Source organism: Dreissena polymorpha, chromosome 5 (genome assembly GCF_020536995.1).
Source record: "Dreissena polymorpha isolate Duluth1 chromosome 5, UMN_Dpol_1.0, whole genome shotgun sequence".
In the NCBI taxonomy this organism is placed as follows: domain Eukaryota; kingdom Metazoa; phylum Mollusca; class Bivalvia; order Myida; family Dreissenidae; genus Dreissena; species Dreissena polymorpha.
In genome coordinates this window covers 101,834,954-101,858,798 of record NC_068359.1, presented here as the reverse complement: position 1 = coordinate 101,858,798, position 23,845 = coordinate 101,834,954, and the positions used below count along the sequence as shown (strand labels likewise).

At 36.3% G+C, this 23,845-nt stretch overlaps 1 long non-coding RNA gene across 2 annotated transcripts in view; it reads right to left on the bottom strand.

Moving 5' to 3' along the window:
- Positions 1 to 23,845, bottom strand: part of LOC127881374 (uncharacterized) — a 58,840-nt gene that overhangs the window by 8,260 nt on the left and 26,735 nt on the right. For both annotated transcript variants that reach the window (XR_008050031.1, XR_008050030.1), the window contains exons 2-3: positions 6,490 to 6,573; positions 2,059 to 2,124 (exon numbers count right to left, since the gene is read on the bottom strand). This is a non-coding gene — a long non-coding RNA (uncharacterized LOC127881374). The remainder of the gene's footprint in view (positions 1 to 2,058; positions 2,125 to 6,489; positions 6,574 to 23,845) is intronic.

Genomic DNA, 23,845 nt, shown 5'->3' with positions numbered 1-23,845 from the left:
CAGAGTTATCTAACTTTGCCTGCCCAGTCCCCTCATGATAGTAAGTAAGTGTACCAAGTTTGAATGCAATAGCATTGATACTTTCTGAGAAAAGTGGACCTAAACGCAAAACTTAACCGGACGCCAACGCCGACGCAGACGCCTACGCCAAGGTGATGACAATAGCTCATAATTTTTTTTCAAAAAATAGATGAGCTAAAAATCAATTGACGGCAACGAAACTCACACTTCATTTGTAAGTAATGTAGGTAGACTAACATACCAAACATCAGCTTCTGAAAGCGTTGCGTAAAAAAACTTCGGAAAACAGTTATTATATTGAAAATGTCTTGGTCAAAAGCCCATAAGTTTGCCACAAATCAATACACCAAGACAAATTTCACATTTTTTGTGAAAGTGATGTACGTAGACTCACATTCCAAAACAAAAATCAGCTCAATATCTGAAAGTGTTGCGTAAAAAACATCCCGAAAAGGGTTATTTTAGGGAAAATTTATATATCCACCTTTGTCTCAAATCTCTATACCTTTTACTTTTTATTAATGGAAGATCCTACCTTGGATAATATCCCTTTAAAAATATTACTTCCCTTTTCAAAAATGACCTTGTACGTGCCAAAGGCTTAATAAAAATTATCTCCCTTTAAAGATTATTACTTCCCTATGCAAAAATTTAGATCAGCCAAAGTGTGAATCTTCATCAAAATCAATGGACCGGATCAAATTTTACACTTCATCTGTAGGTTATGTAGTTAACCTCACACCTCAAAAATAAGCTCAATATCTTAATGCGCTGCGTAAAAAACCTCCGGACAACAGAATGCCGGATGGACAGATGGACAGACAGTGTGATTGCTTTATGCCACCCTACCAGGGGAAATAAAAACAACAAAGGGCAATAACTCTTATTTAAGAAAGTGTAGGATTATTGTAATTGTGCATGGCACTTCTCCTTTCTGATATCAATACACCCATGAAGTTTCATGTTTTAGTCTTGTATCATGTATGGTATCTGAGATATAGCCCTGAAAAGTTTGATCATACAGAGAAACAAAGGGCAATTACTCTTATTTAAGAAAGTTAATGGTTACGGTTCGTGTTCTTGGCACTTCACCTCATTAATATCCATACACCCATGAAGTTTCATATTGATATCTTCTAAAGTTTCTTAGATATAGCCATGAAAAGTTTTGTGACAGACGGAATGACAGATGGACAAAGCCAATTCTATATCCATCCGCCTTTGGGGATGGATAACAAGCCTTTGCGCAGGGAACTAACTCGGAACTATATATGACACAGGAATGTCTTTTTGGGATATGCCGTTCCAAAAAAAGGAAAGTAATAAATTCCAATAATATAAATCATCACATTTGTCTTAAGACACTTTAATTGTTTGTTATTACTAATCATTTGGTGTAAGTCTATAAATGCAAAATCACTACTTGATGAAATAGATTTCCTGCTTTCCTTAAGAAAAAACTGAGAATAAAATCCACTTACATAGTAGTGGACAAAAACATCTATAAATATACGTGTAAATGCAATATTTAAACTTTTAAAAAGATTTGGAGCTATGATCAGTATGTGCATAGGTACGTGAGAGTTACGATGCATTGAACCTGTTTGCCGGTCAGTCAGTTTGCCCGCTCTAATGGTCAGTAAGCCAACCAGTCTATAGATCAGTAAGCTGCCCAGTCTTGTGTCAGTCAAATGTCCGGTCAAGTTGTCAGTCAGCCATCCGGTCTAAGGAATTAATTCGACCGGTCCAATGGTCAGTCAGCAGCCGGTCTTGGTTAGTCTTTTACTTAACAAGTACAGTTGTTTGAGAGATATAATACCGGGACATCTTTGTTAATGTTTTATTAACAATATGTACAGCGAATGAAAAGTTTCAACACTTATTTCAGGCTGTCAAGTGACCTTTTTTTCAAAAAGTAGGTAAACATAGGAACTACATTTGCAAAAAAAGTAGGAAAAAAAGGAGGAACTTTTCCCTCAAAAGTAGGAATACATAAGTCTTACCGGAGTCATGATAACACAGTTGTTCTGTACTCACTATACATGACTTTGTGCACTGCATCTGGTTGAGGCCCAACACCAATATCTAACTGTCACTGGCAACCTAAAATGTTGTTTTTTTATTGATTAACAGACACAGATACAAACAAAATTTAGTATTATTTTATGACAATTTATTCAAGTTATCCAATGAAAAAACAATCATGAAAAGATTGAGGTTCCAACAGAAAATCACAATTCTCTAAAGGTAGATATAGGATAATAAGTTGCCATGCTTTTGTATACTGCAGACTTCTCAGACTTACTTGTAAGCATACATGTAACTACGTATTTTGCAAGAAAGAAAGCATTATTCCTTGGTATTATAGAACAAGTTATCGTGCAAGTATTAGCAAACATGTATCTACATGATGGTTAGTACAGTAACATATACACATAATGGAGTTGGAGTGCAGTTATAATGACTTAAGTTACATTCAAAATGACTGGTCATTGCAGAGCAGATTATGCAACTGGAGATAGGACCTTATCACCTGACATTTTTTATGACATCATTGATTGGTCAATGAAATAGTTGCACTATATTGTTTATTCCAGTTTCAAATAATGGTTTTTACATCATTGATGACGTCGCGGGAGAGTAATAATGCCGTTTAATATTTTTAATACTACGCTGTAACACCTTGAAGTTACCTCACTAGCTATGGAATCATCAGAAAATGTATCAGGGCATTTAGGCTCTGTGCATTAATCTTAAATTTCTCGACATGATGTACCTATGATATCAGGTTTGGACGGCAACACGGAAACACTGACAGACTGGGGGTAAACCAGTTACGTCGGTAGGAGACTAAACAGAACATTCTGAATCTGAATAATCTTCAAAATAGCAAACAAATGGTATAGTTTTTACGTTCTTGTGCAAATTCATTCATTTTCCCCTATTATGTAGACAGCCAATAAAGATATGTTTTAAGAAATACAAGAACCCAACAACACGCATATTAAGAGTGCAATTTAAAAATAATTAAAGGGGGAAAATATATGCCTTTTGAGCAGGGAATATTGTGCTTAATTTTAGCCTCAATTAGCACTTTGTAATGCACAGGTTTAACTCTTTCAGTGCTGGAACAGAATTTTGAAGGCCTTTGCAAACAGTTTGGATCCAGATGAGACGCCACAATACGTGGCATCTCATCAGGATTCAAACTGTTTGCTATTCTGAAAGTATTCTTTGAAAAAAAATCGAAGAAAATGCTAATTTTAGAAATTCAGCGGACGACATTTTAAACGACAAATTTCCCAGCATGCAAAGCTTTAAGAGAAAAAATCTCATGATTTTACAGATCATTGGGGATGAGAAAAGTATTGTGCAAACATAAATAGCGATACTGTACAGATCATTTGGTATGAGGAAAGTATTGTGCATACATACATGGGGATACTGTACAGATCATTTGGGATGAGGAAAGTATTGTGCATACATACATGAGGATACTGTACAGATCATTTGGGATGAGGAAAGTATTGTGCATACATACATGGGGATACTGTACAGATCATTTGGGATGAGGAAGGTATTGTGCATACATACATGGGGATACTGTACAGATCATTTGGGATGAGGAAAGTATTGTGCATACATACATGAGGATACTGTACAGATCATTGGGGATGAGGAAAGTATTGTGCATACATACATGGGGATACTGTACAGATCATTTGGGATGAGGAAAGTATTGTGCATACATACATGGGGATACTGTACATATCATTTGGGATGAGGAAAGTATTGTGCATACATACATGAGGATACTGTACAAATCATTGGGGATGAGGAAAGTATTGTGCATACATACATGGGGATACTGTACAGATCATTGGGGATGAGGAAAGTATTGTGCATACATACATGGGGATACTGTACAGATCATTGGGGATGAGGAAAGTATTGTGCATACATACATGGGGATACTGTACAGATCATTGGGGATGAGGAAAGTATTGTGCATACATACATGGGGATACTGTACAGATCATTTGGGATGAGGAAAGTATTGTGCATACATACATGGGGATACTGTACAGATCATTGGGGATGAGGAAAGTATTGTGCAAACATAAATAGCAATACTGTAAAGATCATTGGAGATGAGGAAAGTATTGTGCATATATACATGGGGATACTGTACAGATCATTTGGGATGAGGAAAGTATTGTGCATACATACATGGGGATACTGTACAGATCATTGGGGATGAGGAAAGTATTGTGCATACATACATGGGGATACTGTACAGATCATTGGGGATGAGGAAAGTATTGTGCATACATACATGGGGATACTGTACAGATCATTTGGGATGAGGAAAGTATTGTGCATACATACAAGGGGATACTGTACAGATCATTTGGGATGAGGAAAGAATTGTGCAAACATAAATAGCGATACTGTACAGATCATTTAGGATGAGGAAAGTATTGTGCATACATACATGGGGATACTGTACAGATCATTGGGGATGAGGAAAGTATTGTGCATACATACATGGGGATACTGTACAGATCATTGGGGATGAGGAAAGTATTGTGCATACATACATGGGGATACTGTACAGATCATTTGGGATGAGGAAAGTATTGTGCATACATACATGGGGATACTGTACAGATCATTTGGGATGAGGAAAGTATTGTGCATACATACATGGGGATACTGTACAGATCATTGGGGATGAGGAAAGTATTGTGCATACATACATGGGGATACTGTACAGATCATTGGGGATGAGGAAAGTATTGTGCATACATAAATAGCAATACTGTACAGATCATTGGGATGAGGAAAGTATTGTGCATACATACATGGGGATACTGTACAGATCATTGGGATGAGGAAAGTATTGTGCATACATACATGGGGATACTGTACAGATCATTGGGGATGAGGAAAGTATTGTGCATACATACATGGGGATACTGTACAGATCATTTGGGATGAGGAAAGTATTGTGCATACATACATGGGGATACTGTACAGATCATTTGGGATGAGTAAAGTATTGTGAATACATACATGGGGATACTGTACAGATCATTTGGGATGAGGAAAGTATTGTGCATACATACATGCGGATACTGTACAGATCATTTGGGATGAGGAAAGTATTGTGCATACATACATGGGGATACTGTACAAATCATTGGGGATGAGGAAAGTATTGTGCATACATACATGGGGATACTGTAAAGATCATTGGGGATGAGGAAAGTATTGTGCATACATACATTGGGATACTGTACAGATCATTTGGGATGAGGAAAGTATTGTGCATACATACATGGGGATACTGTACAGATCATTGGGGATGAGGAAAGTATTGTGCATACATACATGGGGATACTGTACAGATCATTGGGGATGAGGAAAGTATTGTGCATACATACATGGGGATACTTTACAGATCATTTGGGATGAGGAAAGTATTGTGCATACATACATGGGGATACTGTACAGATCATTTGGGATGAGGAAAGTATTGTGCATACATACATGGGGATACTGTACAGATCATTGGGGATGAGGAAAGTATTGTGCGTACATGCATGGGGATTCTGTACAGATCATTTGGGATGAGGAAAGTATTGTGCAAACATAAATAGCAATACTGTACAGATCATTGGGGATGAGGAAAGTATCGTGCATACATACATGGCGAAACAATTTATTCGCTTGAGAAAGGTAGAAACAGTTTGCTCCAAACTTGTACCATTTAAACAGACAAACCAATGAACAGGCAAACCAATGAACAGACAGAGTGACTCCAAGATTGACCCTCTCTGTGGGATATACATATAAAAACTTAAACAAGTTTCGAAGGATTTCTTACTATCGCCCAGCTAAATATCTTGTAAATAGAGTAAAACCATTGTAATTTGGTGTATTAGAATTTATGCTGAGTGTATATGCCCTCTTGGTGCAAAACTTTATCATGTGCCATTGAAAGTGAATGAGGCGATATTATATTTCAATGTCAAACAATTATGCTCTCAAAAAGTTGTAACTCTGTTGCTCTGGTATCTGTAATACCATTGAGTAATTAAATTGTAATTAAATTGAATGCGTTTGAATTCCCTTTTATTATTGTTTAATTTGAGTTACAATGCTATGAGGTTAAATTTCATTTACACTTAAATGTATTATGAATATTGTTGGGCCAATTGTGAGGTTGAGCGCTCTATAACCGGTTTAAACCCCCAATGCTTTGCAATGACCGTTCCAAGGCGGTGACCCCAGCTTTATTCTTATTTGTGTTTATGTTGATTTGGATTTGTGCTGTATTGTGCTGTTTTGTACTCTTTGGGCAATCGGTCACTTGCCTTAAATAAAGGACCTACTAATTGTTTATAATAATAATTCAATACTACTCCAGCAGCTGGAGTTTCACTTCTTTATATTTCTGGTTACCTGTACAATGTTGAGACGCTTTCTCATGTCTTCATGAGCCAAGGCCACAACTGTGTTCATCCTCGCTGGAGTAACACTATATGCCTAAGAATAAAGAGAATGTGATATTTGGATAACAATAAAAACTGCAATTTGGTCAAAATTTAAAGTGACACGGACTTTAAAGAGAGCACCATACTTGATGGTTGAGACATTACAATTAGAGCTTATGATCATTTAATTAACAAGACCATCATGCACAAATGGGCAATACACTAAATATGGATAGGCCAACCAACTAACCAACCCACAATTCATCGTCAAGATTATGAAAGTGTCTCTACACCACAATGTTATGGAGAGTTAACCCTTTCCCACTCAGAAACAAAGTGAAAATGTGGTAAATGGTTAACTCTTTTAGTGCTGAAACCGAATTTTGGAAATGAATTTTGAAGGCCTTTGCAAACAGTTTGGATCCAGATGAGACGCTACAGAACGTGGCGTCTCATCAGGATCTAAACTGTTTGCTATTCTGATAGTATTCTTTGAAAAATTCGAAGAAAATGCTAATTTTAGAAAATCAGCAGACGACATTTTAGCAGACGACAAATTTCCCAGCATGCAAAAGGTTAATTATAAGACAGGCTCTATTTTGAGTCTAAAAATCTGATAACGGTTACTGTCTTTTATGTGATAAATGCGACCCACTGTGAGAAAACAAAACAAGGCTGGTGAGGTTTGTCCCTCTGGGATAATTATGGGGAAAAGTATTCAAAATGCCATAGCATGAGACTGCCAAAAAAATTAATAGATCTTTATCCCCAAAAAGGTGTCAACAACAACACTGGGCTAGCAAGTGTTTTTGTAAGAAGGCGATTAAAGGATTAGTGATCGTCTATTTTCGTCTTGAAAACAGACATTGAATAGACTGATCCCGGAAAAGCACGAGCTTAGAAAAACCCACTAATCACCCCGGTAAAAACAACGCTGGTCCATTATATCAACCAATGATAGCTTCCTTTAAATAATAACAGTTTATACGGTGTGTGATTTTGAAAGGATTATAAATGGGTCATGTTTATTTGTACCAGCAGATTAGTGTTTTTTTTCTAAAAGTTGCTTTTTTCCGGGATACATATATTGCAACTTTTATAATAAAAACTTTTGGCATGTATGTGGCGGATTGATTTTATGTAAAACTTGGTTTATAAAAGCAAATCTGATATTTATGCTTTTTCTGACATTATGTCAATGACACGTGAAGACTGTTATTTAAAAGTATCTTCCTATGAACGTAATATGAACAGGTTGACTTACTGAATGAACAAGATGCAGAAGAGATTCAAGAGTAAATATTTTCACTGATAAATAAGTTTAACTATAAGTTTAAATCAATTTATAAGATATTTATCCGTAGTATTAAATAGAAATTATTTATTTAATTATACATTTTTATTGGCAATGAGTCAGCGGTAACCTGTCTACAAGGACCATTTCGGCCATTTCCCTGAACATACCGCTGTTCTCAGGTTTGACTGTACATCTAGATATTAATTTTTTGTGCATGAATATGTCTTCACTTCATTTATACATGTATTACCGCTTAAATTTATGTTGTTATCACCATGAATAATTATGGTTACCTATCTTTACAAATATCATTGTCGTATAAAATTAAATGACAAAATGGATCTAGATATAATATTAATATCATATTTTCAACATATCCAAAATGGTTGAGAATTATTGTGTCCTAGTGCTTTGTTTTCGCCATTTTGGTTATGGGGCTGAGACCATTTTTATTGGATGTTTGTAGGTTTTTTTTGCTACGAAATACTTTAAAATTGAGAATAAACAAGTTTGAAATATTCTTAAATTTGACCTAATGACCTAGGTTTTAACCTCACATGACACACTTTTGAACTTGGCTGAGATATCATAAGGACAAATTTTCGGACTAAGTTTCACGAAGATTGAAATAAAACTATAACTTCACGAGTGTTAACAAGGCTTTACTGTAGTAAAATCCAAGTAAACTGTCCCACCCGCTAGCAGTCAAATTGTTCAATTGGCTGGAACCATTTTCAAATTCAGCTGAGATATTAGCTAGAACACATTTTGACCAGGGTTCATGAAAATAGGACAAACAATGCAAAATATAGTGTTTTAAGCATTTCAAAATTGTGACCTTATGTAACCTGTTTCATACCAAGGTCATATTTGGTTGGGAAAAATGTTCTGACCAGTTTTCATGAAGATAAGGGAATAAATGTGGCCAATAGTGTCAACATTAGGTTTCACCGGTGGTTTTCAACGGACCGTAACCATTTTCAAACGCCACTTAGGTATCGTTATAAAATCTTCTGACCGATTTTCTTTAAGATTGAGTGCAAACAAGGTTTCACTATAGGCATATTAGAAGCACTACTCTACCTCGTGCCAATTGGAACCATTTTCAAACAATTGGCCCATTTATCCCTAGAACAAATTGTCTACTTAATGTAATAACTAGTGTAACAGACATTTTGTTTAATTTTTCAGGAGTACATTTGTCCGTTATACATTTAGTGCACCTACGTTATTCGGCACATTCAAACTATTTCAGCGTTGAAAATATGTTTACTGCTTCTTTCTTAATAATTTATTGTTTGGAAAAAGACATCTTATTTTGGAGTTTTGCTTTTTTTTGTCTACTTTTATTATAACACTCATCAGAAAATTAGAATACTGAAAAATGAATGTTATTTAAATACACAGTTTTTTGCTTTCCTGAAAATTTTACAAAATGTCAGTAACAGTCAACACTTCTTTTAAAATTCAGACGACTACATGTGTTACCTCATGTCAATTTGTAAAATTTGGTAAAAACATTATTTTCACCAAAAAGGTTGTCTTAATATTTAAATATTTGATATATGACACAAAAATTGAAAAAAAAGTAAAAATGTATTAAAATGTCAGTTTTGTGGCTTATTACATTCAGTAGACAACACGTTCTGACAAAGTGTCATAAAGATTTGACCGAAATAAATTGTCTTTTTTTTACCTAATGTGACCCAGTGTGAAACTCGGCCAAGATATCATTAAAACAAATGCTCTGACAAAGTTTAATGGAGATTGGACTATAAGTGTTACTTCTATAGTGGTCTCAACAGTCAAATCCAAACTATTCAAATTTTTACAGAACTGTAGGAAAACGTTGAGAACAAATTTGTTATTATGCCTCTTTCAGTTTACTGCATAGCATTAAATAGCAATAGCCTCTTTATACACATGCTTTTCTGTACCAATGAGCACTTGTTGCTGACGGAGTTTTTCAAGGGAAATTGATTGGTAAATTTGTGTCCATGATCATCATCTGACAAATGAGGTTCAAGCCGGTCTAAATCAATGAAAACCTAGTCGCTTAACAAAGTAATACGATTATTAAGTGATATAGATATCAGTTTGAATTATAGTGACCCGCATTTGTCAAATAAAATTGATGTGCATAATTGATTTTTTTTCAATTAGGTGCCCTCGGAATATTCAGTCAGCAACAAATGGGTCGGTAAGGCCATGTTTGGTGTAGACTGTAAAAATGTTTACTTTATAATGAAAACTGCCTGGCCTCCTGGCTGCCATGCTTTTCAACGAACTGGAACCATTTGGGATTTCAGCCAAGAACGCGTTAGAACAAATGTTCTGATCAAGCTTCATGAAGATCGGACAATAAATGTTTCTTCTAGAGTGTTAAGAAGGTCTAACTATAGGCTAGCCATATAAGGTAAACTGCCCGGCCCATTGGCGGCCTTTTTTATAACAAGCTTTTACTTTAATTTTAAAAAGCGACCTAGTTTATGTAAATGGGAGAAAATATTCTGACCAAGTTTAATGAAGATTGGAATATAAATTGAGCTTGTAGGGTGTCACTAAGATAAATATTGCTGATGCATGACAAATGACGGACAAATGGCGAAAACAAAAGTTCACCAAAAGCACACGGTGCTCAGACATGCACAAATGCATACGAAGAGGACCAATTCATGCACGTTTGAATGCTGTATGTTAAAATAAATTATGCAGGAGAATTTTTCCTGACAAATTTGCATATCAAAAAGATTGACTGACTACCAATATGATTCACATATACACTATATATATAAATAAGAAATGTACCAAGTGATGATCTTGTTTTTATCGAACCTTACATGCAAAAGCGTTGACAATGTGATTGAAACAATCATTGAAACTTTTTTTAATATCTTTTTTACCGTATATGTCCTTATTGACGTGCACTTTCTAGTTTATTAGTATTTATAGTGTGACAAACAATACTCCCAAACGCCCAATACCATACAGTTGGCGTCATCGGCGTAAAGCGCACATGCCACCCATGACAACGTCCTTTCACAGCTGCCTAGCAACCAAGTTACATGCAGTCCTCGAGGAATATACATCGACAAAATATATAATCAATAATGACCAATGAAAATGGTAATTGCTTAACAGAAACAGCGTACTTGTTCCGTTTTGTTTGAAAAAATCAAAAAATAATTATCATACGCGATCATCAAGTTTTGATACTACGCACTACAGTACAATTTTTCAAAATGAAAGTAGTTTCTATAGTTCTCGTGGTTTTCTGCACTGTATTTTTTTTATTTTTTTATATCTATACACCCACACTTTTCAAGCAGACGACATGTGGGGTGCACTTTTAATAAAATTAATTTTAATGTCGCGTATAAAGTGAAATTCAGATACGCGTTTCGGAATTAACATTGGTATTTCAGTGAAAATTTAAATTGCAATTATTTCTATCATTTGTAGGAGCTGGATAGAAACAGACTATGAAACAGACTATGATAGCGCTGGTCATTAGACCAATTTCATTTGTTTATCTGTAATGAAAGAAGAAACAAGGGACAAAATTGTCACAAAACCAGGTTTTCATTGTGAAAAAAAATCTGATAAAGGGAGACAACTCAAACTGAACTTTTTAAATGAACAAACAAAATTAACACCCTTTGTAAGTTTGTTTTAAAATAAATCTATTTTAAGTCGTGGTGACCTTGACATTGGAGATATTGACGTGATTCTTTTGTGCAACACACCGTCCCATGATGGTGAACAAATGTGCCAAATGATTTTAAAATATCATAATGAATGACATAGTTATAGCCCAGACAAGCTCATTTATGGCTATTTTTTACCTTTGAACTCAAAGTGTGACCTTGACCTTGGAGATATCGACGTAATTATTTCGCGCGACACACCGTCCAATGATGGTGAACAAATGTGCCAAATGATTTTAAAATCTGACAATGAACGACATAGTTATGGCTCGGACAAGCTCATTTATGGCCATTTTTGACCTTTGAACTCAAAGTGTGACCTTGACCTTGGAGATATAGACGTAATTATTTCGCGCGACACACCGTCCAATGATGGTGAACAAATGTGCCAAATGATTTTAAAATCTGACAATGAACGACATAGTTATGGCCCGGACAAGCTTGTTCCGCCAGCCCGCCAGCCAGCCAGCCAGCCAGCCAGCCAGCCAGCCAGCCAGCCCGCCCGCATTCGCCAATCTAATAACCAGTTTTTTCCTTCGGAAAACCTGGTTAATAAAATGAGTCTATACCTCTATGAGTCAATACTCACCTGTGCTGATGACAATAATTATTATTATTGTTGGTTTGTAACCTACGTAGTATACTCATATCACAGTAGCATATTTACAATGTCACCGTGCTGCAAACAAAATGGCTGCAAAAATTATGTTTTCAGATGTTACGTGCCACTCTTTAATGGATTACGGGCTACATAAATCTTATCTTATGGTTCCGATAAATTCCGATGAACCCGAGTTAAGACGGCCTGCGCGTCTATTAGGGCATGAGCGTCAATAAGGACATATACGGTAAAAAAAGAAAAACAAGAGTTCCGTGGTCGGAGTCATATGCCCCCCAAACAAGGTTTCGAACTAGTGACCCCAAATTCAATAGGGGTCATCTACTGTCCAAGGCCAATGCACATGTGAAGTATCAAGCCAATCGTTCAATTTGTTGACGAGTCAGTGATCGGAAACAATTTTCATACTTATTTTGACAGTGACCTTGACCTTTGACCCAAATTTCAATACAGATCATTTACTGTCCAAGGCCAATGCAAATGAGAATTATCACACCAATCGGTCGATTCGTTGATGAGATATTGATCAGAAACGATTTTCTCACTTATTGTGACAGTGACCATGACCTTTGACGAAGTGACCCCAATTTCAATAGGGGTCATCTACTGTCCAAGGCCAATGCACATGTGAAGTACGAGTTGTTGATCGGAAACGAACTGGTTTACCAACAGACCGACATCCATCAAAGGAATATACCCCATCTTCTTCGAAGAGGGCATAACAAAGTAACTCTCAACTGGACTCGAACCACTGATTGCTGGAGTAAAAGTCTAATGCTTTTACCACTCAACCATTCGTGCTCATACAATGACTATATATTTTATATAAGCAATCCTCGTAGTGTCACAAATATAACGACAACAACATAACTATCCAAATTATTCAATCGTTTCGCGTTGCAACGCTTTGTAATTTTCAGGTTTTTAAATTGCACAAGATGCATATAATGGATATTTTATAGCATGGTAAATGTTTAGTATTACTGTTTCCTCAAAAATATCGTAACTAAAACAAAAACTTTGCGATTCTAAACAATTTGTTTTTTAATTTTGGCAATTTACAAAAGCGTGAAAAGGTCCCTTAAATATGATCAGAAAGCAGATCTCAAATGGAAGCTTGATTCGTACTCTGTAAACTTTAAGAAATTTGATATTCGTCCCCAATTTTGTTTCCACATTTTTGACCATTAGTCTTAAACATTTTGTGTGACATAAATCGCAACTACACCTTTTGCGACATTTGTGAAAACTCTGTGATAAAATCACAATTTCCTGGCCTTGGCAGAAAAATTGGTGTTTATTATTGTTCAAGACAGTGATGTGCATAGTCCTTTACAAGTATATCTCTGTTATAAGTGTGTTAAACAAACCACTTATAATTTGTTTCATAAGATTTTTTCCCACCATACCAATATTCTTTGTGTCGTTTTAGATATCACACATATAATTCATAACGTTTGCATAAAACTACTGTCAACATTTTTTCAATCAAACGGCAGAACATGATTGTATATTAACATGTACTTTCTTAGTTCTCTTGAGAAATGTCCGGAATATGGTTTGGAAGCAACTGGAAGAACACAGATTGACATGAACTTGTTTAGGAGTAATTTCTGGGGAACAGTTAAGACAATTTAGATGAAAGTAGTGTGTAAACCCATATTCAGCCGAGACTGACTGAGACTCACTTGGGAAGATACAATGTATATTATCAACAGCTTGTGCAACACTTTACATGTATATTTTAACGCGTGATTGCTGACTAAAGTTCAGGCCATGTAGGTTAAAGCAGTTTGTACAACGCAGTTCCGGCTGGGACTGGTTTGCTCTACATGGAAAGCTAACATGTACATCAATCAACAGCTTGGGAGACAATTAAGTTTGAAGAGGCGTTAGCACGACATTAACAACAGCAGCTAACGCACATTAAAACTAATTGCATTCATTATGTTCATAGATATTTTGCAGAGATATGGCCACATCTGCTCAGCAGAAAACTACAACCAGCATAACTGCTGTATTCTGTTAAATTCAAATATTAATGTATTTGTTCAACAAGCCTACCCAGAACAATAAAGTAACATGTTTTTTGCACACCAGCAACTCTAACAAGATGGAAGATTGCTTTCAAAACTGAAATAAAAGTTGTTCACTGACTGCAGAAATATGCTTCCTGCACAAATGAGCCAATATTTACAAATAATAATCTTTTTCTCATGAAAATTTTTTTTGGCTACACAGTTTTCTTCCCAAACCCCAAATAAATGTCCAAAATAATAGGAATTCTGAATTAAATGGATAAACTTGGATGAAGAATTATTTCAAAAATCTGTTTCTAACGGACTAAAATAGACAACTGCTTGACCCTTGACAACTGCATTGTATAAACGATGTACCATTTTTTTTCATGATTTAATAAATAAATATAAGTAAATTTCAATTTATGTTTCTTTGCATTATGATTCAGAATCAGTGCTCTTGAGAAGGATTGAGAAAAAATTATTACAGTACTTTTTTATTTAAGAAAAAATGGGAACACATAGAAATATAAAGGTATACTCCTCCCACACAAATAACTACTATGGGAAATGCATACATGAATACATTGAAACACATGGCTTGTTCATAGAGCAGCTCTAAAATAACAGCATATTTGTAAAACTATCAATAGCTACAAATTGGTATTGAAAGCTAATGCGATTGTGTTTATATCCAATATATAAATAAGGACATTATCAGAAGCGTATTTGTTTTGACCATCCGCTTATCCAAATTAAGACTACATGTATTAACAAAAAAAAATTGTAAATGGACACTACTAAATACCTCTATCAATTTTGACCTGCTTTGCAATTAATATGCCTTCAAATGCCCACAATTTTTAAGTGAAAACTTTTTAAAGTAAAAGAGCAGTTAATTCACAAGATTTGTGGACATACGCACATTCTTACAGACCAGTTCATTGCTAACAGTAAATGCCACTTTGTTGTGTGATAAATAAAGACATTTCCATTCTGCAACAAGCAATAACATGAACTATGAACTGAAATTTTACGATAGTCATCTTATGAAGCAGATTCCATTTTCCATTTCAGTAAATTGAAGATTGCTGACTCGAGTCTCTAATCATGTCATATTAACTGCATGTTTTGCCAAAAAGCACACACAGACATGCACACCTCATTAAATGAAGGCCTTTCAACAGGATTTCATTTAGGCACTGTGGAAAAGACATTGTCTGTTGACAATGAGCTATTTTTAAAAGGGCTCGAAATAAAAAACACATACTGGCAAACTATATAATTATGTGTTGGAGGTCAGAATCTCATCTTTGTGGGATTTTTCCTGTATATCCACAGCATTCACCTTCCTCAGTTGAGTCCTGCACACTTTACAATCAATCTGCCACAAGAGCAGCCAGACAAGTGGGTGTGCAACCTAAAAGTGTGCAGGAAGGTGGTCCCATTCGGAATTGACACTGGAGGAAAATGTAATATTTCGACCGGACCTAAATTGAGCAGTTTGGGCAGTGTAAATCTTAAGAAATCAAACCAATGTTAATGTCGTACAACAATCAACGCATTACTCCAATCGGAACAGCAATCGTAACAGTCGAACACAAACAGAAACAACTCACCGTTAATTTTGTGGCAGCGGATTTCACACAGGAAAACATCATGAGCGAAAATATATAAATCGCAGAGCAACAAGAACATCTACATCGCATCAACAAACAAGAATCACTAGATATTTAACACGCCTCTCCCGATCTCATCAAAACAATGGGCACACTGCCAGGTACTACAACTCCAAAAGCTACCGTTAGCAGAGACGCCACTGGCAATTGAAAAACTTTGCCAAAATGGACACCAATATATAATCACTCAAACGTATGAACAAAACCAAAGTTATGATGATTACTCGCAGGTGACAAGATCTTAACAAGAAAAAATAGGTACATAGCTTAAGTAACTACATACCATTCAGCCTTACATCGGTCATCTGAAGGTAATAGAGAAACTAGTCACTGAACATTAATGACTACTTCGAACACTTAATTAACTACTTCGACAACAACAAAGTTTCATAAAAAATATTGGTTTATATCAGGACGATCAACATCTTTACAACTGTAAAGGGTAGTAGAGTAATGGACACAAGCCGTAAACAACGGGAAAATCCCCAAGGAAAAGCTTATAAACAAACTGAAGGCGTATACTATAGGAGGAAACATGGTAGACTGGATCGAGAATTACCTTAGTGGAAGAAAACAAAAGTTTGCACTCAACAGTACCTGCTTAAAACGGCAAGACGTAACCTCAGGCATTATATACCACAAGAGTCGGTCGTAGGATCAATACTTTGGTAATCTACATAAATGACCTGTCTACCAATGTTCAATTCTTAGAATATCTATTCAATTAGGCAAAACATAACTATTTCAATTGATTAACAACAACAAAGACAGAGAAATCCCTCAAAAAGACCTAGAAGAACGAACAAAATGGAGTGATGCATGACTGTAAAAATCCCATCAAGGCAAATGTACATAGTACCTCCATGTTAAGAAAAATGAACTGGATACCAGCTTTTTATACAAAGTTATGGGGAAAGCACTAGAAAGTGTCAATGAGGAGATAGACATAGGAGTCATAGTGGATGACAAGCTCGCCTTCCAAAAACATATAAGTGAAAAAAGCCAACGATATGTCTACAGTAATCCGAAGAACATTCCAAAATCAAGACGAAAAATATATACAAAGCCCTTGTAAGATCACACCTTGACAACACCAGTATATTCATACTTAATGTATTTCTTGGCTCCTGTTATGATTGGGATACATTTATTTATTTTACTCTTGTAGAAGTATAGCTTTATAAACAAAATAACATTATTTAGGACTAGCATTCTTTTAATTTTACTACAAAAATTAATAGGCAAAGAAATCCTTCACTCCTATCTGTGAGTGTGTGTTTATTCCATGTGGGACCAGTCTTTGCTGTTATATTGTCAACGGTATGCTATTATATCTTTAAATTTCAGAACTGAGATCAGATTGTACTACACAAGGTCCAAGAAGACTTTACAATTCAAGCCAACAGCAAATCGAGTCCAGTGTTGTTCTCCCTACATATCCTTGGACAAATAAAGACTTAAATATGAAGTGGACAAATTACACTGCATTGCTTATGAGTGTTTCATTAATGAGAAATAAACAACAGTGACCCAAATGAAACAAGCTTTTGCTAAGGACATATGTATTTCTGTTAGTGATAATGCTTATTGTACTTTCCACTGTGATATCAGCTGGTCTAGCTAAGTTTATGTTTATTTGTGGTCCTTAACTAATTTACTTTCAATCTTGCATTTATTGTACATTCAACATTTGTAGGTATGATCTATTTTTAGTAGCACTGTTACCAGTTATTTCAGATAGGGCAAATTTTATAACTCCACTACCATTACAATGAATATTTGTGATATGGTAAAGCTGGTTTGGTTTGGACATGTCACCAGGCATGACTCTGCGCAAGACTGTTTTCCAGGGCATGCTAAAGGGAGGTCAACGTCGAGGCCGTCAGAAGAAAAGCTGGATGAATAATGTAAAAGAATGGACATCCATTCCCATGGATGAAAAACTCTCAAAAGCACACAACAGAACTGACTGGAGGAGGATTTCTGTATCGTCGTCCCTCAATTCACACCAATGGCCAACCGGTCAAGGGATTGATGAAAAAATTATCACCGTGATATGACTTTAACAAATCTTGACAATGACCATGATAAAGAAATAATTTAATCCAACAGTCATATATTTGAATGTGTGAACATGTCAATCTATGTAATGTATATGTGCATAATTAATTTTTACTTCTCTGACTATGACATTACCAATATAAAGTACTGGAAATTTAGTCTAGTGAAAATGAAGATGACATTTGTTTCATAAAACATGTAATTTAATCCAGTAAATTCCTCTTGGTGCACAATAACCTGTGTAAAGTGTATTTGCTGTTCTTTGCTATTATCTGATACCTGCCCCACCCCCTATCAAATGGGGTAGGAAGTTATTTTATCAGTTATTTAGCTATTCAATTATATATAAATAATTTACTCCCTAAATGTGGCCAGTTCTGACCCCAGTCATTATTAAATAACACATACATGTAGTTGAGGGCCTCTATATGATGTTTCAAATAAAATATAACACTAAGTCAAAAAGATTTATGAACATAACGTAACATTGCATGAAAAGGAGGTGGTAGTATCTGAGAAGGGTTAATACATGAGATGTAGGTATACAACAGGGCAAAACTATTTCATAGATATATTTCTAATATACATAGTATATAATTGTTTACATGGATAAAATCTAAGATATCACAGAAAAAAACAAATTATAATTGAAGAACGCTAAGTTTTTTTCGGTAAAAAACAACATATTTTGCAATAAAGTGCAGCATACAGAAACTGGATATCAACCACAATTTTGATATGTCCTTGATTTATATTAAACACATCATGTCATAGGGTCAGGGATGTTATCCTGTTAACACATACACAGTTTCCATATAGAGGTCAGGACGAAGTCTGTTAACAAGTTTCACATTGCAAGCAAGTGGATTCTTTGACCTGTATTTAGATGGCATGAGAGAGGTCAGTAGTTAGGTGCTTAGGGGATATACAGGTAAATCGCTCGTAACTTCATCAATTATAGTGAGCCAAATAAAAAAGGACAGTACAATAAACCAATTGAAGTTGCGGAACGATAGTATAATATATATTATATTCAACACACATCTTCTGAAACAACATAAACACCTGTCTCGACTTTTGGCTTAAATTTTATTTGCTCACCCTCTCCTCAATACTCAATTGTCTTTCAGTCAATGCCTGTCCCTTTTTACATAAAACATATATGATAAGGGAAATTTCTTTGCTATATGCATACTTCTATCAATGCCTCCATATTTGGAATCTGGGAAGTGTGGAGAGCAGCACCTCAAAAGGCACACTGCCAACAATCCGGCCACTATCACGTGTGGCACATACTGATCACCAATCTCCAAACAAGTTCATTATGTTCCGACCTATTCTCTATGGTGTCTCAGATGTCGAAACATCATTCCCCCCAAACACACTATCGCTATGTGCAGCTCTCACTTCAACATCCTCCACAAGGTCCTCACACAAGCACAACAAGGGCATCCCTTCCTGTCCATACAAGCAAACAGACAATTTTAAAAATATACAAGGCATGAATCTCAATACAGGTCTTACCATCTGGTCAGGAGTACTTAAACAAATTAATAGTGAATATTTTACCCAGGAATAACACTTAAACCATACATATATTGGGAACCCATCCTACTTCGCTTACATACCCTGGTGCTCCATCCACATACCCCACCCTCATGCTCAATCCAAAAAACACACAATCATGCTACACCCACATACCCCACCCTCATGTTACAACCACATTCCTCACCATCATGCTACACCCAAATCCTCACCCTCATGCTACACCCACATCCCAACCCTCATGCTCAAACCATATACCCCATCCTCATGCTACAACCGCATAACTCACTCTTATGTCCATCCAAATACCTCACCCTCATGCTCCACCCACATACACTACCATCATGCCCCATCCATGTAATCCACCCTCATGTTCAACCCACATATCCCATCCTCATGAGCCATCCACATACCTCACACTCATGCTACAACCACATCTCCACCCACATAACCCACCCTCATGCTACACCCACATACACTACCCTCATGCCCCTCCCAAATACCTCACCCTCAAGCTCCACCCACATACACTACCCCTATACTCCACCCACAAAACCCGCCTTCTTGCTTCACCCACAAAACCCAACCTCATGCAACACCCACATACCACACCATCATGCTGACCCACATCCCCACACTCTTGCTCCATCCACAAACCCCACCCTCATGCAACACCCACATACCTCACCCTCATGCAACATCCACATACCTCACCCTCATTCAACACCCACATACCTCACCCTCATGCAACACCCACATACCTCACTCTCAAGCTTCACCCACATCCCCACACTCTTGCTACAAGCACACACCTCACCATCATGCTCCACCCACATCCCCTTCCTCATGCTCCACCCACATACACCATCCTCATGCTACACCCACATAACCCACCCTCATGGTCCATCCACATATCTCACCCTAATTTCCACCCACATACACTACCCTCATGTACCACCCATATAACCCTCCCTCATGTTCCAACCACATACCCCACCCTCATGTTGACCCAGATACCACACCCTCATGCTACACCCACAACCCCTCCATTATAACCCACCCTCATGCTCCTCCCGCATACCTCGCCATCATGCTTCACAAACCCCACCCTCATGCTCCACCCACATACCCCACTCTTGTGGTCCATCCACATAACTCGCCCTCATGCTCCACCAGCAATCAAGGTCTGATTGTGACAGATGCCATTGTAATTAAGATATATTTGATCAATAAGATAATAAATAATCAGCACAAAATGAGACTGAACTGCATATCTTATGATAAACAAGATGTGTTTGTGAAACACTATGTCACCCCATATATTTGTCCTTTGACCTTGAAGGATGACCTTGACCTTTAACCACTCAAAATGTGCAGCTCTATAAGATACACATGCATGCCAAATTTCAAGTTGCTATCTTCAATATTACAAAAGTTATGGCAAATGTTAAAGTTTGACGCAAACCAACAAACCAAAAGAAAGGGCAAAAACAATATGTTCCCCAGTATAGACTGGGGAACATAAAAACATTGAAATAAGATCACAACTATATTTGAACCCAAGGTATTTAAAAAGCGCTGTCTTGGTCCTGTCTGAGACATAAACAATCATTGTGTTGAATGAGAAGCTCAACTTTTCGTGGTTGAATTTCTTTCTTATGAAAATACTTTCTGATGAAATAGGTTATTAAAGAAAGATACAGTATTATCTAATAAATTTGTACCCGCGAACATGAATGGTTCAAGGGTCGTTCTGAAGGAAGATGTTAAACACGTCCTGAAGGAATTGATTGGGAATGCCTTTGGAGGCCATAAGTGGAATAAACAAGACCAGAGAGGACATCAACATGAGATATTGGTGGCCAGGGCAGACAGACGACGTAAAGGAATACGTAAGTATACATGTGTAAAGATTTGGAAATTGTACAGTTTAAAAAGTAATTTATCCTTTTTTACTTCGTTGATAATTGTATGCTTGATGTTTAGATTTATTCAATTAAGCCACCAACAGTGACCAACAAATCACTTAAGTAAGGTGAAGTTATGTTAAATGTTAAGGCCTCTTTGGTCAATATCTAATTAGCCTCATTATGATAATCATTTTAAAAAATGTCTATTTCCACTCAATGTGGACGTTTTTTTTACCTTTTTCACTTGTGTTCATATATATATATAATCTTGTTACTGTATATGTACATAGACATAGACACACAGAGATATTATATAACCATAAACAATACAATATGATATTTAAGGGGAGTACATGTGCCGCTTTTCAGAAGTCAGACCCATTAAAACCTGCCAAGAAACCTGAGCTCCAGCAAATAAGTGTATTACTTAATGTACAATACGCCCTGTTAAAACACAAAAACATTACAAGGAGACACCTTCATTTAAAGCAAATGGCCTATTGCCTTAACAAGACAACACATTGATTAATTGATGAATTTAATGTATTGCATATACAGAAACTCTTTTTGATATTCATGTAGTATACTACATACATGTATAACGATCTAAGTAATGTAAAAATGTACAAATACCATATAGTTAATAAACAATGTGCTATATATAAAATTATTTGTTCTGTATACATATTGTAACTGCATTAAGGAAAAATGTGATTCAATGATGGATACGTAAGTGCATTTTATTCTGGTAAGTTTGTTTTGTAGCTGTTTCTTAAATTACAGGTCTCCGGCCCCTTTGAGGTAGTTGGCGTTGACCTGATTGGTCCATTCAAAGAGACGTCCAGTGGCTACAAGTACATATTCACCGCCACTGACGGCACGAAAAAGGGTTGAAGCATACCCTAGTCAGTCGCCTAGTATAATAGTCAAAAGTTGTCTAATAGTATGTAAGTGGTCTGGTATAGTGGTTATTCATTCCACTGTAAGATTTTTGTGTTAATGTGAAAAACGAGACTATGACAAGAATAACAAGAGCACCGCCTAGAAAGTGCGGACCGCTCGCCTATTTTTCTTTTTAAAGATGAAGGGACCTATCTCAATACTTAAATCAAAAAGGGGGGAAGGGTGGTGGTGGAGAGGGGTGTAAAGTGTGGGGGTGCGTTTATTTAGTACATTATCTTTCAACAAGAGCACCGCATAGCGGGTGCCAACGCTCGGCTTTAGGTGCAGATTTGAATAAATGAAAGCTTGTCAGAAGTTTTATATTAGAGGTCACAGTGACCTTGACCTTTGACCTAATGACCCAAAAATGGGTGTGGCATGTAGAACTCATCAAGGTGCATCTACATATGAAGTTTCAAAGTTGTAGGTAGAAGCACTTTGATTTTAGAGCCTATGTTAAAGTTTTATATTAGAGATAACAGTGACCTTGACATTTGACCCAGTGATCCAAAAATGAGTGTGGTGTGTAGAACTCATCAAGGTGCAGCTACATATGAAGTTTCAAAGTTGTAGGTGGAAGCACTTTGATTTTAGAGCCTATGTTAAAGTTTTATATTATAGGTCACAGTGACCTTGACCTTTGACCTAGTGACCCAAAAATGAATGTGGCATGTAGAACTCATCAAGGTGCAGCTACATATTTAGTTTCAAAGTTGTAGGTGGAAGCTATTTGATTTAAGAGCCAATGTTAAGGTTTTAGCATGACGCGGACGTTGGACGGCGTCGCTGAAAGGCGGACCACGAGCTGGCTATGACCATACCTCGGGTTTTCTCCGAAAACAGCTGAGCTAAGAAAGAAAAAAAAGAAAAAAAAATTGGGGAGGGGATTCTTGGGTGGGAAAAATAAAATAATAAAAATAAATATTTGTTATTTTGTGTGTATTTTTTTTAACCATGTTTAAACATGTTTTCTAACTTCGCCTGCCCAGTCCCCTCATGATAGTCAGTAAGTGTGCCATGTTTGAATGCAATAACTTTGATACTTAACAGGACGCCAACGCAGATGACAATAGCCATTTTTCAAAAAATAGATGAGCTTATAATATTTTTTGCAAAAAATAAAAACGGAATTACTTAAAACTTCATTTTGATATAAAATGACTACTGAAAAAGGCTGTTGACATTTTGATCTCAACAGTCAATACGACTCTTGGGTTTTGAAGAAAGATTCAGTGAAAGCCCTGCTCAAAAGTTAGCTAGAAGCATAACGTTTTTTTGTTCTAACACAGGACGGTACACAACAACAAATGCACAACTGCGTATCATAAGAAATAATGCATTCGAATGAGAATGTTATACGTTGAAATTCATTATGAAGGAGAACTATTCCTGAAAATGTGCGGCACAAGAACAGATTGACAGACACTCATGGCTATTTCAGTGTACAATATATATTATAAAATGTTGTTAAAAGCAGTTTGCGCAAGGCAGATCCGCCTAAAACTGGTTGGGCCAGATTACATGTATCTGAACATAGGAAGTTGCA